Source organism: Lycium barbarum, chromosome 1, assembly GCF_019175385.1.
Source record: "Lycium barbarum isolate Lr01 chromosome 1, ASM1917538v2, whole genome shotgun sequence".
Taxonomy (NCBI): Eukaryota; Viridiplantae; Streptophyta; class Magnoliopsida; order Solanales; family Solanaceae; genus Lycium; species Lycium barbarum.
In genome coordinates this window covers 58,079,156-58,094,936 of record NC_083337.1, presented here as the reverse complement: position 1 = coordinate 58,094,936, position 15,781 = coordinate 58,079,156, and positions in this window count along the sequence as shown.

Genomic DNA, 15,781 nt, shown 5'->3' with positions numbered 1-15,781 from the left:
GAAACTTATGTCGCTTAGTACAATTTTATGACATTATGAAAAACGAAGTTGTTAGGTTGCAAATTATGATGATCATGGATATATTTGGAAGGTGGAATCATGTTATGAATATGTATGCCAAAGATTAGAAGTTTTGAATGAATTATGACCTTAGCGGAAAGTTGTATATTATGTATATCGTATGAATATTTTGAATAAATGATATGAAATGCTTCTAAACTATATGGTGATGATCTTGATTAATGATAAATATGAAAACATTGAACTTGGGTTGGAAGTGTGAAGTCGGAATGGAAGTTATCGTAGTATGTCGCAAGGTAGAACTAGTTAGGTTATATTGTGTTATATTGTGAGCGTTGTTGTTGTTGGTATTGTTATTGGGTTGTTGTTGATTGTTTTGGGCCGAGTTGAATTCTCGGGGGTGCTATATGTATAGGGGAGGTGCTGCCGAAATTTCGGTAGACAAATGTGAACTTAAGTGAATTCGTAGAATCCATAATTTACAATTGGTAAATGTGACCATTTGCAGATTTCTGACGAAACGGGAACTGAGTTTGGAAAGGTATAAAAAGCTCAAAAGGTATGTAAAGCTATCGCGATTCTTCTCTTGGCATGTCCTAGATGTACTAGGCTTGGATTTACGCCTCGGGGATTATTCTGTTCATCGGAATCCGCGATTGAAATTGTCGCATTTTCATTCAATGGAATTGAACTCCTTAAGAGTCCTTTTTGGAGAATTATGCATATTTTCCCCAAATGGTCTAGAAAACTACGGAATGCCCTAGAGTCTTTCTAGGTGACCTCATAAGCATAAAAATGCGTAATTTGAGCCCACCGCCTTGCTTGTCCCGAGGTGGGCCCACTATTCCCGGTTTTACCCTTATTGTACTTAAGGCTTGTTTTCGAGTAGTTTTTGAAAGAAATGTCCTAACTACTCTTTTAATTACTAAACAAAAACTGTTTTTAAATATTCCATTAAGTCTTATAAACTGTTTTGGCACCCGGAACGATTTCAGAAAGATTTTGCTTCTGTAATTCTTTATGATATCCGAACCCCACGTATTATAACTTCGTCTGACTTCATTGGATTTGTTTGTCATTAATATGCCTCATCGAGTCTCTGAAAATATTTATGATATTTTAACTGCATTTAGTTTCTCACTACTCTATTCGTGGTTGCCCCAATGTTTCCCACACTGAGCCCGGGCCAGGATATGTTGTCAAGCGTGATCCTCTGCATTGTTCGCCGTGCCTCGATGTGAGGGGGCAGGTATACGCGTACATGGGTTTGTGGAGTATGCTGTGCCATGTACGCTTGTTCTGATATAATTTACTATGGCCATCTGATATGATATGTTATGTTACGGGGTTATGCCCCTATTCTGATTCTTCTGTGTTGTGGCACCAGCGTCGGGAGGGTGGCCACGTTCTGTCTGCCGAGTCCCTTGGCAGGGGCCGGATTTGATATGACATATGTTCTGTACACACTTTGCATGTTTTGTAAATATGTATCTGATACTTTGGATTTTTCGTTTACTTTCTGTATATTCAGTACCAGTTATGATTTTGTTTCTGCAACTCAGGCTTTACATATTCAGTACATATTTCGTACTGACCCCCTTTCTTCGGGGGCTGCGTTTTCATGCCACGCAGGTACCGACGACAGGTTTGCTGATCCGTCCGCTTAGGATCTCCTTCTGCTATTTTTGGAGCGCTCTTTTATTCAGAGCCACCTTTTGGGTACAGTCTGTCATTTCTATATGTGTATATTCTCATTCATGGGTACGGCGGGGCCCTGTCCCGCCATATGATTCTGTTGGTCCATTTAGAGGTCTGTAGACATGTTTGTGGGTTGGGATCTTTCTGTACAGTGGTGTGCTTATGTTGTGTTCGGGCGATTCCATTCGCCGCGGCGGCCGGTCCGCATATATTTAAATGTTGTTTTGTTGGCCCTGTGTGGCCTTTGTTGGTATTTTCTGCGTGCAGGGTATAGGGGATAGTCCATAAAACAAAGGAAACTCTGCCGAAATTTTTCTGGAAATTAGCTAAATTTGAAATAAAGCCTCGTCGGCTTCTGCTTTATACTAGAATGCGTTTGATACAATTTGAGATAACATTTGGTAGATGCGTTCGGGTGCCCAGATCGGGCACTAGTCACGGCCTACGGGGTTAGGTCGTGACAAAAGTGGTGTCAGAGCGGTTCGTCCTCGGAATGTCTACAGACCGTGTCTAGTAGAGTCTTGTTTATCGGTGTGTTGTGCACCATACCTATAAACAGGAGGCTACAGGGCATTTAGGATACTACCCTTCTTTCTGTCTTAGATCGTGCGATAGAGCTGTGTTATCAGGATGATTCCTCCCTAATGAATTGTTACACTTGCAGTTATGCCTCCAAAAAAGGCGACAGCGATCCAAAAGGCCAAGGCAGCAGCTGTGGGAGGGACTAGTCGGGCCCAGAGGGTTACCAGGGCCCATGCTCATATTGCTCCTGATGTTTTGCCCCCGGCAGAGGGCTCTTCCACACCGCCACATGTAGAGGAGATTGGAGCAGCAGCAGCTGCAGGTCGGGGGGCGGCTCCACCGCCAGCTCCCGAGATTCCAGTACCTGAGCCCCCAGCTCCACGGCCAGGCACTGAGGATCAGACTATGAGAGAGGCAGTCCAGCTATTGACCAGACTTGTGGCGGGACAGGTTCAGGGGCACGGATTGGGAGGTGACCGAGCATATAGGCGTGACAGTTCGAGAGCTCGTGCGTTCTTGACTTGTGGCCCTCCAGAGTTCTTCGGGACAAAGCCCGAGGAGGATCCTGAGGAGTTTATCAGGAAGATGCGGCGCACCTTACATTTTATTAATGCTTCAGCGACGGAGTCAGTCACATTGGCTTCGTACCGGTTGTATGATGTAGCGGCAAATTGGTACGAGTCATGGGAGTTATCCAGAGGCGACGGCGCTCCCCCAGCAGTTTGGGATGATTTTTCTCAGGCTTTTCTTAGTCATTTTCTGCCTCCGGAGTTACGGCGGGCCAAGGCTGACAGATTCTTATTGCTGAGACAGAGGGGTCGCAGTGTTCGAGAGTACAGTATGGAGTTCGACTCATTGGCCCGATACGCACCTGCTGTGGTAGCTACTATGGCTGACAGGATGCACAGGTATATTATGGGGCTGGACCGTTATTTTGTCGACAGCTGTTTGGTATTGGCTGCTTAGCCCGGCATGGATATTGCCCGGATTCAGGCCCACGCCCAGGGCATGGAGGACCGGCATAGGGAGCGTCAGCCTGATAGGATCCAGGATCGGAGACAACCCAAGAGGGCCAGATCATCTAGGTATTCTGGAGATTTTCGGGGCAGGCAGCCTCAGCAGCCGCAGCAGCCTAGCAGACATCTATCCCAGCCGGCACAGAGCGCACCTCCACAGCCTACAGGTCGCAGATTTGATAGCCCAGGTTATTCAGGAGCAGGTCAGAGCTCCAGGGCTTCAGGTTCGCGGACAGACAGGGGTTCTGGTCAGACGAGGCCACCTAGGCCTCAGTGTTCTTACTGTGGCAGATACCATCCTGGGGAGTGCTACAGAGCCACCGGTGCATGTTTTTCTTGTGGCCGCCAGGGCCATTCTGTGAGAGATTGCCCGTATAAGGGTAGTTCGGGTGGTGCAGCGCAGCCTACCGGATCAGCCACCGGGTCTTCATCTTCATCAGTGGCTATGCGCCCTACGGGGCCGGGTACTTCAGCATCAGCGGGTCGCGGCAGAGGCCGTGGTGGAGCTTCTAGTACTAGCGGTCCTTCGAACTGCATCTATGCTCTGTCCAGCCACCAGGATCAGGAGGCATCGCCTAATGTCGTTACAGGTACATTATTGGTTTTCTCTCGGTCTGTGTATGCATTGATTGATCCAGGTTCGACTTTGTCATATATTTCGCCTCTGGTTGCTTGTAAAATTGGTATAACATCTGAACCTATAGAGCCGTTTGAGGTAGCCACACCGATTGGGGACTTTATTGTAGCAAAACAGGTATATAAGAACTGTTCTGTAATTGTATGTGGCCGTGACACTAAGGCAGATCTGGTGGAGTTAGATATGGTCGAGTTCGATGTTATTATGGGAATGGACTGGCTAGCCTCCTGTTATGCTAATGTTGACTGCCAAAATAAGGTAGTTCGTTTCCAGTTTCCCGGGGAGCTAGTCATAGAATGGGCCGGTAATACAGCATCGCCGAAAGGTAAGTTTATTTCATACCTTAAGGCGAAGAAAATGATCAGAAAGGGTTATTTTTATCATCTGGTTCAGGTACAAGACTTGACAGCGGAAACGCCGACTCTTCAGTCAGTTCCTATGGTTAATGAATTTCCGGATGTATTCCCAGATGAGCTTCCAGGCCTTCCTCCGGAGCGGGAGATAGATTTTACTATTGATTTGCTTCCAGATACTCAGCCGATATCTATTCCCCCGTACAGAATGGCACCGGCAGAATTGAAAGAACTGAAAGAGCAGTTGAAGGATCTGTTAGAAAAAGGCTTTATCAGGCCCAGTACTTCGCCTTGGGGAGCCCCGGTATTATTTGTGCATAAGAAAGACGGGTCGTTGCGTATGTGTATTGATTATCGACAGCTGAATAAGGTAACCATAAAGAATAAATACCCCCTCCCCAGAATTGACGATTTATTTGATCAGTTGCAGGGCGCCAAGTATTTTTCGAAGATAGATCTTCGGTCTGGCTATCATCAGGTACGGGTACGGGAGGCCGATATTCCTAAGACAGCATTCCGGACCAGATATGGGCATTATGAATTCAGAGTTATGTCTTTTGGGCTGACTAATGCTCCTGCGGTATTCATGGATTTAATGAACTGGGTATTCAGGCCATTCTTAGACATGTTCGTAATTGTATTTATCGATGATATCCTGGTTTATTCTCGGTCCGAGGCAGAGCACGCAGATCATCTGAGAGCGGTATTAGGGGTACTTCGGCATCAGAAATTATATGCAAAATTTTCTAAATGTGAATTCTGGCTGGCTTCAGTGGCATTCCTGGGGCATATTATTGCAGCTGATGGTGTCCGGGTGGATACACAGAAGATTGATGCCGTGAAAAATTGGCCCAGGCCCACGACGCCCACAGAGGTACGTAGTTTCCTGGGGTTAGCAGGCTATTACAGAAGATTTGTGGAAAAGTTTGCTTCGATTTCAGCGCCTTTGACAAGGCTAACTCAGAAGGGAGCCAAGTTCCAGTGGACTGATGCTTGTGAACGAAGCTTCCAGTTGCTGAAAGAGAAGCTGACCACAACCCCAGTTCTGACTCTTCCAGAGGGACCCGATGGATATGTTATTTATTGTGACGCTTCTGGCGTGGGATTTGGCTGTGTATTGATACAGCACGGCAGAGTTATAGCTTATGCTTCTCGGCAATTGAAAAGGCATGAAAAGAATTACCCTACTCACGATCTGGAGCTTGCAGCAGTGATCCATGCCCTGAAGATATGGAGACATTATTTATATGGCGTTCATGTTGATATCTATACAGATCATAAGAGTCTCCAGTATATTTTCAGACAGAAAGAGCTTAATTTGCGGCAGCGGAGGTGGCTGGAGCTCCTAAAAGACTATGATGTGGATATTCTGTATCATCCGGGCAAGGCTAATGTTGTTGCAGATGCGCTTAGCCGAAAATTTATGGGCAGCCTGGTAGATTTATAGCCAGACAGGAGAGAGATAGTACGTGACATTCATCAGTTGGCTAATCTTGGGGTTCGTCTGGCCGATTCTCGAGGTACACGGATTTCTGTCCGAGGGGTTTCTGAATCATCTATTAAGGAAGATATCAAGCGGCATCAATATGAAGATCCTGTTTTGGCACGATACAGAGACACAGCCTATGATAAGGAAAAGACTCCGTTCGAGTTCACTCCGGACGGGACTTTATTATTTAGGGGCAGGTTGTGTGTACCTGATATTGCAAGCCTTCGGCAGCAGGTTATGAGCGAGGCACATTATGCTCGCTATTCGGTCCATCCTGGGTCAATGAAGATGTACCATGATCTTAGATGCATATACTGGTGGGATGGCATGAAACGGGATATCGCAGAGTTCGTCGCCCAGTGTCCAAACTGTCAGCAGGTTAAAATTGAACATCAGAAACCGGGTGGACTGTTGCAAGAAATGGAAATTCCGACGTGGAAGTGGGAGATCATTAATATGGACTTCATTACCGGTTTGCCTCGCACTCCACGGAAGTATGATTCCATCTGGGTTATTGTTGATAGGCTGACTAAATCAGCCCATTTTCTCCCTGTCAGAACTACTTATTCCGCCGAGGATTATGCCAGGCTTTATATTAGAGAAATAGTGAAGCTTCATGGAGTTCCTATATATATTATCACTGACAGAGGTACTCAGTTCACGGCGAACTTCTGGAGATCTTTTCAGGAAGGATTAGGGACTCAGCTGAGCCTGAGCACAGCTTTCCATCCTCAGAGTGACGGACAGGCCGAGCGCACTATCCAGACCCTTGAAGATATGTTGCGGGCCTGTGTTATCGATTTCAGAGGTAGCTGGGAGGATCACTTGCCATTGATTGAATTTGCTTATAATAACAGCTACCATTCCAGCATCCAGATGGCTCCGTACGAGGCTCTGTATGGCAGGAAATGCAGGTCACCTATTGGCTGGTTTGATATTGGCGAGACAGAGTTAATTGGCCCAGATATGATCCAGCAGGCAGTTGATAAGGTGAAACTTATTAGGGAGCGGCTATTGGCAGCCCAGAGTCGACAGAAATCATACGCTGATAAACGGCGTCGTCCTTTGGAATTCCAGGTTGGTGATTGGGTATTTCTGAAGGTATCGCCTATGAAAGGCGTGATGCGGTTCGGCAGAAAGGGGAAACTTAGTCCGCGTTATATTGGGCCTTATCTGATTGTGCGGAAAATTGGAAATGTCGCCTATGAATTAGATCTGCCATCTGATTTGGAAGCGGTACATCCGGTATTCCATGTGTCTATGCTCCGCAAATGCATTGGTGACCCTTCCAGAATATTTCCTGCGGATGACATTCAGGTGACGGAGCAGTTATCATACGAGGAGCAGCCCATAGCCATTTTGGACCGCCAGGTAAGGAAGCTCCGGAACAAGGATGTAGCTTCTGTCAAGGTGCTGTGGCAAAACAATAATAGGGAGGAAATGACCTGGGAGGCCGAAGAGGAGATGAAGAAGAAATATCCTCATTTGTTCCCTATGCCCACAGGTAATCTCGAATCTTTGCTTAATTCCATTTCGATAATGAATGTGTACTAATTGTGCTGTCTATAAACAGAAACTCCCCCGAAACCATTTCAAACCCTATAAGATTAATTTAACATTCGGGGACGAATGTTCTAAAGGGGGGGAGGATGTTATATCCCGTGTTTTCGCACATTTGGAAAATTAGAAATAATCTTGACTTTTAAGAAGTAAGGCCATAATTGATTCTAATTAACACATGAGTTGTTTATGAAAGAATATTAATGTGGAAGAGTCGGGGAAGCCCAAGGGAAAAGTTAGAGTTTCGGGAATTATTTTCGGGAATTACAAAATAAGATCCACAACCAATTGGGCTAAAAAAAATTAATGGAATGGAGGCCCAAATTAAGGGGCATGGCCGGCCAAGCTTTGGCCCATGATCCACATGAATTAGTCATGGGCTTGGTCATGTGACAAGTTAATAAAGGGACCATATTATATTAGTTGTCATCTATTAGAAGTTTCAAGTGAAAGAAGAAAAAAACCAAGAGCAAGACAAGGAACCCATTTCGGGTTTGGCCATAGAAAATTTACCATCAAAAATCTTGCTTCAAAAATTAATTTCTTGTTGAATTCCTACTAATTCAAGGTCCCTTTGCAATGTGGTGTAGTTGTTTTGGAGGAAGGAGCCATTGGTTCATCAATTTGATCATATACCCAAGTGAAGAAGACTAGAGAAAAAGGTAAGGATTCATTCCTTTTTATTGTGTTATGAAGTCTTGTTTGTGTTGTAGTATGTAGAAATGAGTTGAAAGTATAGAAATATGGAAGATTTCAAAGTGGTTTTGGGATATAGTGTCTAGCCGTGTATGCCTATTGTTGTATATATATGGTGAGTTAAAATTATGTTGTATTCTAGTTATGTTTATGGTGGAATTCACATTGGAAAGGAAAGTAGAATAAATTTGGTGGAAGTTGGAATATAGAAGTTGGCCGTGTGGTATGGTGTTGGGAAGAGGGCAATGAATTAATTTATTTGGTGTGTTAGTTGAGTTGTAGGAATCCTTGCTCGTAAATGAAGATAAAATGACGTAAGTTTGTATTGAAACGGAATGTAGAAACTTATGTCGCTTAGTACAATTTTATGACATTATGAAAAACGAAGTTGTTAGGTTGCAAATTATGATGATCATGGATAGATTTGGAAGATGGAATCATGTTATGAATATGTATGCCAAAGATTAGAAGTTTTGAATGAATTATGACCTTAGCGGAAAGTTGTATATTATGTATATCGTATGAATATTTTGAATAAATGATATGAAATGCTTCTAAACTATATGGTGATGATCTTGATTAATGATAAATATGAAAACATTGAACTTGGGTTGGAAGTGTGAAGTCGGAATGGAAGTTATCGTAGTATGTCGCAAGGTAGAACTAATTAGGTTATATTGTGTTATATTGTGAGCGTTGTTGTTGTTGGTATTGTTATTGGGTTGTTGTTGATTGTTTTGGGCCGAGTTGAATTCTCGGGGGTGCTATATGTATAGGGGAGGTGCTGCCGAAATTTCGGTAGACAAATGTGAACTTAAGTGAATTCGTAGAATCCATAATTTACAATTGGTAAATGTGACCATTTGCAGCTTTCTGACGAAACGGGAACTGAGTTTGGAAAGGTATAAAAAGCTCAAAAGGTATGTAAAGCTATCCCGATTCTTCTCTTGGCATGTCCTAGATGTACTAGGCTTGGATTTACGCCTCGGGGATTATTCTGTTCATCGGAATCCGCGATTGAAATTGTCGCATTTTCATTCAATAGAATTGAACACCTTAAGAGTCCTTTTTGGAGAATTATGCATATTTTCCCCAAATGGTCTAGAAAACTACGGAATGCCCTAGAGTCTTTCTAGGTGACCTCATAAGCATAAAAATGCGTAATTTGAGCCCACCACCTTGCTTGTCCCGAGGTGGGCCCACTATTCCCGGTTTTACCCTTATTGTACTTAAGGCTTGTTTTCGAGCAGTTTTTGAAAGAAATGTCCTAACTACTCTTTTAATTACTAAACAAAAACTGTTTTAAATATTCCATTAAGTCTTATAAACTGTTTTGGCACCCGGAACGATTTCAGAGAGATTATGCTTCTGTAATTCTTTATGACATCCGAACCCCACGTATTATAACTCCGTCTGACTTCATTGGATTTGTTTGTCATTAATATGCCTCATCGAGTCTCTGAAAATATTTATGATATTTTAACTGCATTTAGTTTCTCACTACTCTATTCGTGGTTGCCCCAATGTTTCCCACACTGAGCCCGGGCCAGGATATGTTGTCAAGCGTGATCCTCTGCATTGTTCGCCGTGCCTCGATGTGAGGGGGCAGGTATACGCGTACATGGGTTTGTGGAGTATGCTGTGCCATGTACGCTTGTTCTGATATAATTTACTATGGACATCTGATATGATATGTTATGTTACGGGGTTATGCCCCTATTCTGATTCTTCTGTGTTGTGGCACCAGCGTCGGGAGGGTGGCCACGTTCTGTCTGCCGAGTCCCTTGGCAGGGGCCGGATTTGATATGACATATGTTTTGTACACACTCTACATGTTTTGTAAATATGTATCTGATACTTTGGATTTTTCGTTTACTTTCTGTATATTCAGTACCAGTTATGATTTTGTTTCTGCAACTCAGGCTTTACATATTCAGTACATATTTTGTACTGACCCCCTTTCTTCGGGGGCTGCGTTTTCATGCCGCGCAGGTACCGACGACAGGTTTGCTGATCCGTCCGCTTAGGATCTCCTTCTGCTATTTTTGGGGCGCTCTTTTATTCAGAGCCACCTTTTGGGTACAGTCTGTCATTTCCATATGTGTATATTCTCGTTCATGGGTACGGCGGGGCCCTGTCCCGCCATATGATTCCGTTGGTCCATTTAGAGGTCTGTAGACATGTTTGTGGGTTGGGATCTTTCTGTACAGTGGTGTGCTTATGTTCTGTTCGGGCGATTCCATTCGCCGCGGCGGCCGGTCCGCATATATTTAAATGTTGTTTTGTTGGCCCTGTGTGGCCGTTGTTGGTATATTCTGCGTGCAGGGTATATGGGATAGTCCGTAAAACAAAGGAAACTCTGCCGAATTTTTTTTGGAAATTAGCTAAATTTGAAATAAAGCCTCGTCGGCTTCTGCTTTATACTAGAATGCGTTTGATACAATTTGAGATAGCATTTGGTAGATGCGTTCGGGTGCCCAGATCGGGCACTAGTCACGGCCTACGGGGTTGGGTCGTGACAGTAAGGCATGAATAGTAGCATACCGAAAGTATAAAACGGAAATAACGACATAAGAGAATAATAGCACATGTCCTGAGGTAGAAACATAACCTGTATATATATATACCCTTGGCAGGTGCTATGCGTACTTAGCTTTCCTTTAAGAATCTTTCCTTGTTCATATACATATACATATAAAATAGGACATCTCATATTGCCGAGGCGTCGACAGCCGATCCATTTAACCATAAATATACACATCCCGCGTCCGGGACGATATCATATCATGTAATGCCAACTGATCAGGTGGATATGCGTTCATAACGCTCTGCCCTTACCTCCATTTTCCCCGTATACACATGCATATATCATGTACATATATCAGCGTCTATAGCGCTCTAGCTCTTTTATCATATACATATACGTGTGTCATGTAGGTACATCAGCGTCTATAGCGCTCTAGCTCTTTCGTCATGTGCATGTTTTAAAATTATATATACACATATCTTACATACATTTACATGTCTTATATGCATTTACGTATCCTATATACATATGTCTCATAGGCACGCAGGAAAGCCCAAAGAAGAATCATGTAGTCATCGGAGTGACGTAAGGTCGGTGACCTCCAATTATATTATAGAATACTCGTGATCGCTTTGTCTCAGCTTGAAGGAACGAGTATTTTAAGGTGAGACTACCAACAGGGAATAATATTAAAGTAAACGTAGAATGAAATCGGGGCATCATAGATGACAATTCATAGACTTTGAAATCTTTTAGAAAATAAAGTCATAGCTAGGAAATATAAATAAGATTCAAAAATTATTTTATCATTTTCATGTTTACATAAGATACTTAGCTTAGTCATCTTAGTCATAGAGTCGTTCCGGTAGTACGTATCATAGGCATATTCTCTTATCTAACATCATTATTATCATTATCGTCATGGAAGTGCCCTCGTTAGAGGAGTCACAGTACTTATCATTTGGTAACGAAATCGGGATAAAAGTTCCCTTTGGATTCACTTTAAGTAAATCAAGCAAGACTATAAGGAAAAATCCGAGAGTAGCGGGCCCACCTCGGGCCGGATGGGGTGACGTATATGATTTACATATATTACGTGTCATGTCATTACTTGTGAGGGTCCTAGGGTAATCGGGTCCCACTTATGCAAGTTCTAAGGGTTTAAGAGGTCTTTCCATCATTTGCACACTTTCTAGTTCAATTCTATTGAACAAAAAGTGGAAAACTTTGGATGCGGATTCCGGGGGCTAGGGTTGTCCCCGAGGCTCGTACCCGACTTATTACATCTAAGACATGCCATAGAAAGAAGAGTGAAGCCTTACATACCTCTTTCCGCTCCTTTTGCTATTCCAAATTCACGTCGCAATCTCGTCAAAATCTGCAAATTGGTCATGTTTACCAAAACTCTTATTAGGGTACTTAGAGTTGAATTCTTAAGGAAACATTTGGCTACCGAAATTTCGGCAGCACTTCCCCTATAAATACTCCATCCCACCAAGTTCAACTTGGCTAATTTCAATCAACAACAATCCCGGGAATTCAAACCCGGCCAAAATATCAACCACAATTCCAACAACAACAATACTAACAACTTCCATATTCAATCAACTTACTACTTCTTCCAAAAACTTTCTAACTTTAATGAAAACAATAACAACCTCATAATCTATATTCCAACAACATCATACTAAATAAAATTGACTCATTCTCTTCCATTTTTTTCACCATAACCACACGCCCAACACCAACATACACACTACAACTTCTCAAAATTCATTCAACTTCCATTTTCCACATATCATTCACAACAATAACAACCAAACACTAATTAAAATAATTGAAGCATGACTCCTACACATATATACATACACACGGCCATGTACTATATTTCTCTCCTTCATGAATTTCATCCATTTTAGCATACTACAACACATATAAACCATATATAACACATAAAACAAGATCAAAACTCACCTTTCTTCTTCAACTTCTCACTTGACTACAACTTGACAATTTGTATGATTTTGAATTTTTCTTGCTCCAACAACAACTCCACCTTGTTAATCACCCTTTACTTGGTAGAAAATGATTTTTGAAGAATGTTTATCAATGTTTCCTTGGAAATTTGATCTTGGCCGAAATGGCCTTCAACTTTTCTCCTTCTCTTTCTTGTTCTTCAACTTCTTGAATATTCTAGAGGTTGTGTGATAAAGATGACTTAGTCATCTTATATATTGACCAAATTTTATGTAATATGGGCTTGGGCCATAACCATGGCCGGTTGGGCCTCACAAATTTGGGCCTTATTATTTTTTTTGATTTTTTTGGGCCAACTCGGTTTGGTCCCGAGTTGGGCCTAGCTCACTGACCTTTCGACCTTAAAACGTTCATATCTCCTTGTACCGACGTCACCTGGGGACCCACAACCTATGGTTGGAAAGCTAATTCAATTATCTACAACTTCTAGTTCTTGGTACTTTTCCAAATTCCAAACTTATAATACCGTTTTTGCCCCTTGAGGTCAGAAACACCCGAAAACGTTTTCTTAAAATATTCGTTTGGAGGACTTCCACTTTGATTTGGCCCAAGGGTCCTTCATGAGTTGTGTTTAACTTCTCATATGTGATTCATATGAATTTTCAGATGTCCCAAAAAAATCTCGATGTGTGGGTCCCATCTCAGCAAATAATCTGACGTTCAAAAATACGGGATATAACATGATGTATACGCGTGTACATATAAAATAATTAATTTAGTAAAACATAAACTGAAAAAGTATTAATCATATGAAATTAAGCCGTAATTATTTTATTAAAATAGTTAAAGAAAGTGGACCAAAATTATTTATGAGCCAAAAATGGCCTTTCACCGATTAACTAGTATAATTAGGAAATTAAACTATATAATTCGCAATAATAAATATATAAATTAAATTGGGTTTTAAAACAAAATATTAATAGACCTGTTTTGCAAAATAATCATGATTTGGCTATGTTCTAAAATATATTTATAAAAGATCAATTTGCAGTAATCACTACATAATTAATTAATTGACTTAATTAAAACATATATGGGCAATTATGCCTATTTTTATAAATTGTGTAGATTATATATAAAAATTAGAAATTTAAAGGGTGGAAACAACCTAATTATCTAAATTATTCAAATTGCTCAGAATTTTAAAAATATTAAAAATGAAGTATTTGCGAAAAATATTTAATAACTTAACTAAATAAAAACCCTTTTTTCTTTTTCCTTCTTTTCTAATAAAACCTCATAAGAATAGTTATAACTCATTAATTTCTCAATGAATTTATGATGCTTGAAAATCACTTTTATCAATTTAAGGGAAGAAATATTAATCTGGATGATTTATAAAAAATCATTTAAGTCCTTAGAAATGCTCAGTTCATTCATTTATTATCCGGGGACTCTGAGTGGTTAAAATATATTAAGTGAGGTGAAAAATTAGGTGTCAACACACTGTACTCTTGAACACTCATGCTGCCCTGCTGAATAAGCAATAACCTGTCTGCTCGGGCCTGCCGGACCTCTGGAAGAAAATAATGGCGAATAAATGCCTCAGAAAACTCTTGCCAAACAGCTGGAAGGGCATCCTCTCCCCTAGATAACTCCCAAGTCTGGTACCATTGCACTGCAACATCACAGAGTCTATAAGAAGCCAATTCCCCTAACTCAACCTCATTAGCATGCATGATCCTCAACGTCCTTTGCATGCTATCAATAAAATCTTCAGGGTCCATTGTTACACCTCAAAATTTCGGGTTGTTGCGCGGTAGATAGACTAACGCAAGTTATGGTTTTTGTGGTGTCCCTACAAGTAAGAAGGGATACTTAATGACTCTAATTAAGATTTCCAAAGACATTTGAGGGGAGAGAAGAAAGCTTGTTGGAGGAAGTTGAGATAGAGAGTGTCTTACCCCGTGTACAAGTGTACCAGCAGGTATTCCTGGTAATTTACAGGACTATAAGTTGAACGGATCAAATTGGCGAAATCTGAATTAAATCAGGAAAAGTCTGAAGACACCAGTAACTGTGGACGGGCAATCGACATGTCGACAGGCCATCGATGTGTGCCATCCCTGTGTTTCTGCAATCAGACATTTTCAAGTAGGAGTTGACGGAGCAAGTCGACGAAGCAAGTCGACGGGTCGTCGACCCGCCTCTCTGGAATTTTCTGGTTTCAGCTATAAATAGACGACCCTTGTCCATAATTTTTCGATTTCACTCTCTCTCTCTCAGTCTTGGAAGCTCTAGAATATTCCTCACATCATATTATTCCCTTTCAAAGGCATGACTCTTACATTGTGAATTCTTCCCTATATTCCCATGACCTTCTTACATCCCTAAAGATGAATGTTAAAAGATCCTTGAGAGCTTCTTACGAGATATGTTCTATGATAGTAGTAATGATAATGATGCCTTCAGGAACTTAAGAATCTTATGATTATGACTCATTGATGTTATTCCTTGTGTTGCCTCACCTCATGATACTAGTTCTTTCAAGGCGAGGCCTAGCGATGATGATGTTCCATAATGAAATCGCAGGCTCTTGACCTTACATCACTCTGATGGATTGATAGCTTCAATTGAGTTCCCGTGCATGCTTTAGCTTATGTATATGTAAGATTACACCGCGCCTATATGGCCGGGCAGCACCACCATGGTGAGCGTAGTGGCCGGCTTATGGATGATTACACCGTGTCTATATGGCACGGGCAGCACCACTAGTGGGCGGCGTGAGATGATTACCCCGGACGCGGGAGGCCCGGACGCGAGCTAATGATGTTATTGATTCAGACAGCTTATGTATGTATATGTGATATGTTTTAAAGGTAAAAGTGAGCATGCATGTTTCCGCCTCAAGAGGCAAGCAGTTACAGTTATCTTTTCTCCTTATATTTTCTATAATTCTTTACTATGTTACAATACATGCCTTATATACTCGGTGCATTGTTCGTACTGACGTCCTTTTCTTTTATGGAGGCTGTGTTCATGCCCACAGGTAGACGGGGAGACGGCGCAGACGCTTAGGAGCTTATTCAGCAGATTTGCAGCAGCACTCCACTACTCCGGAGTTGCCACTTTTTGGTACATCCTTTTGTGCATATATTGGGGCATGGCGGGGTCCTGTCCTGTCCTTATGATTTTAGTCTTCAGTTAGAGGCTCGTAGATAATTATGCGTGGGTTATAGATGTTATGAGACTTCTTTAGTGTGTGTGGTGTACATCATTTTTGTA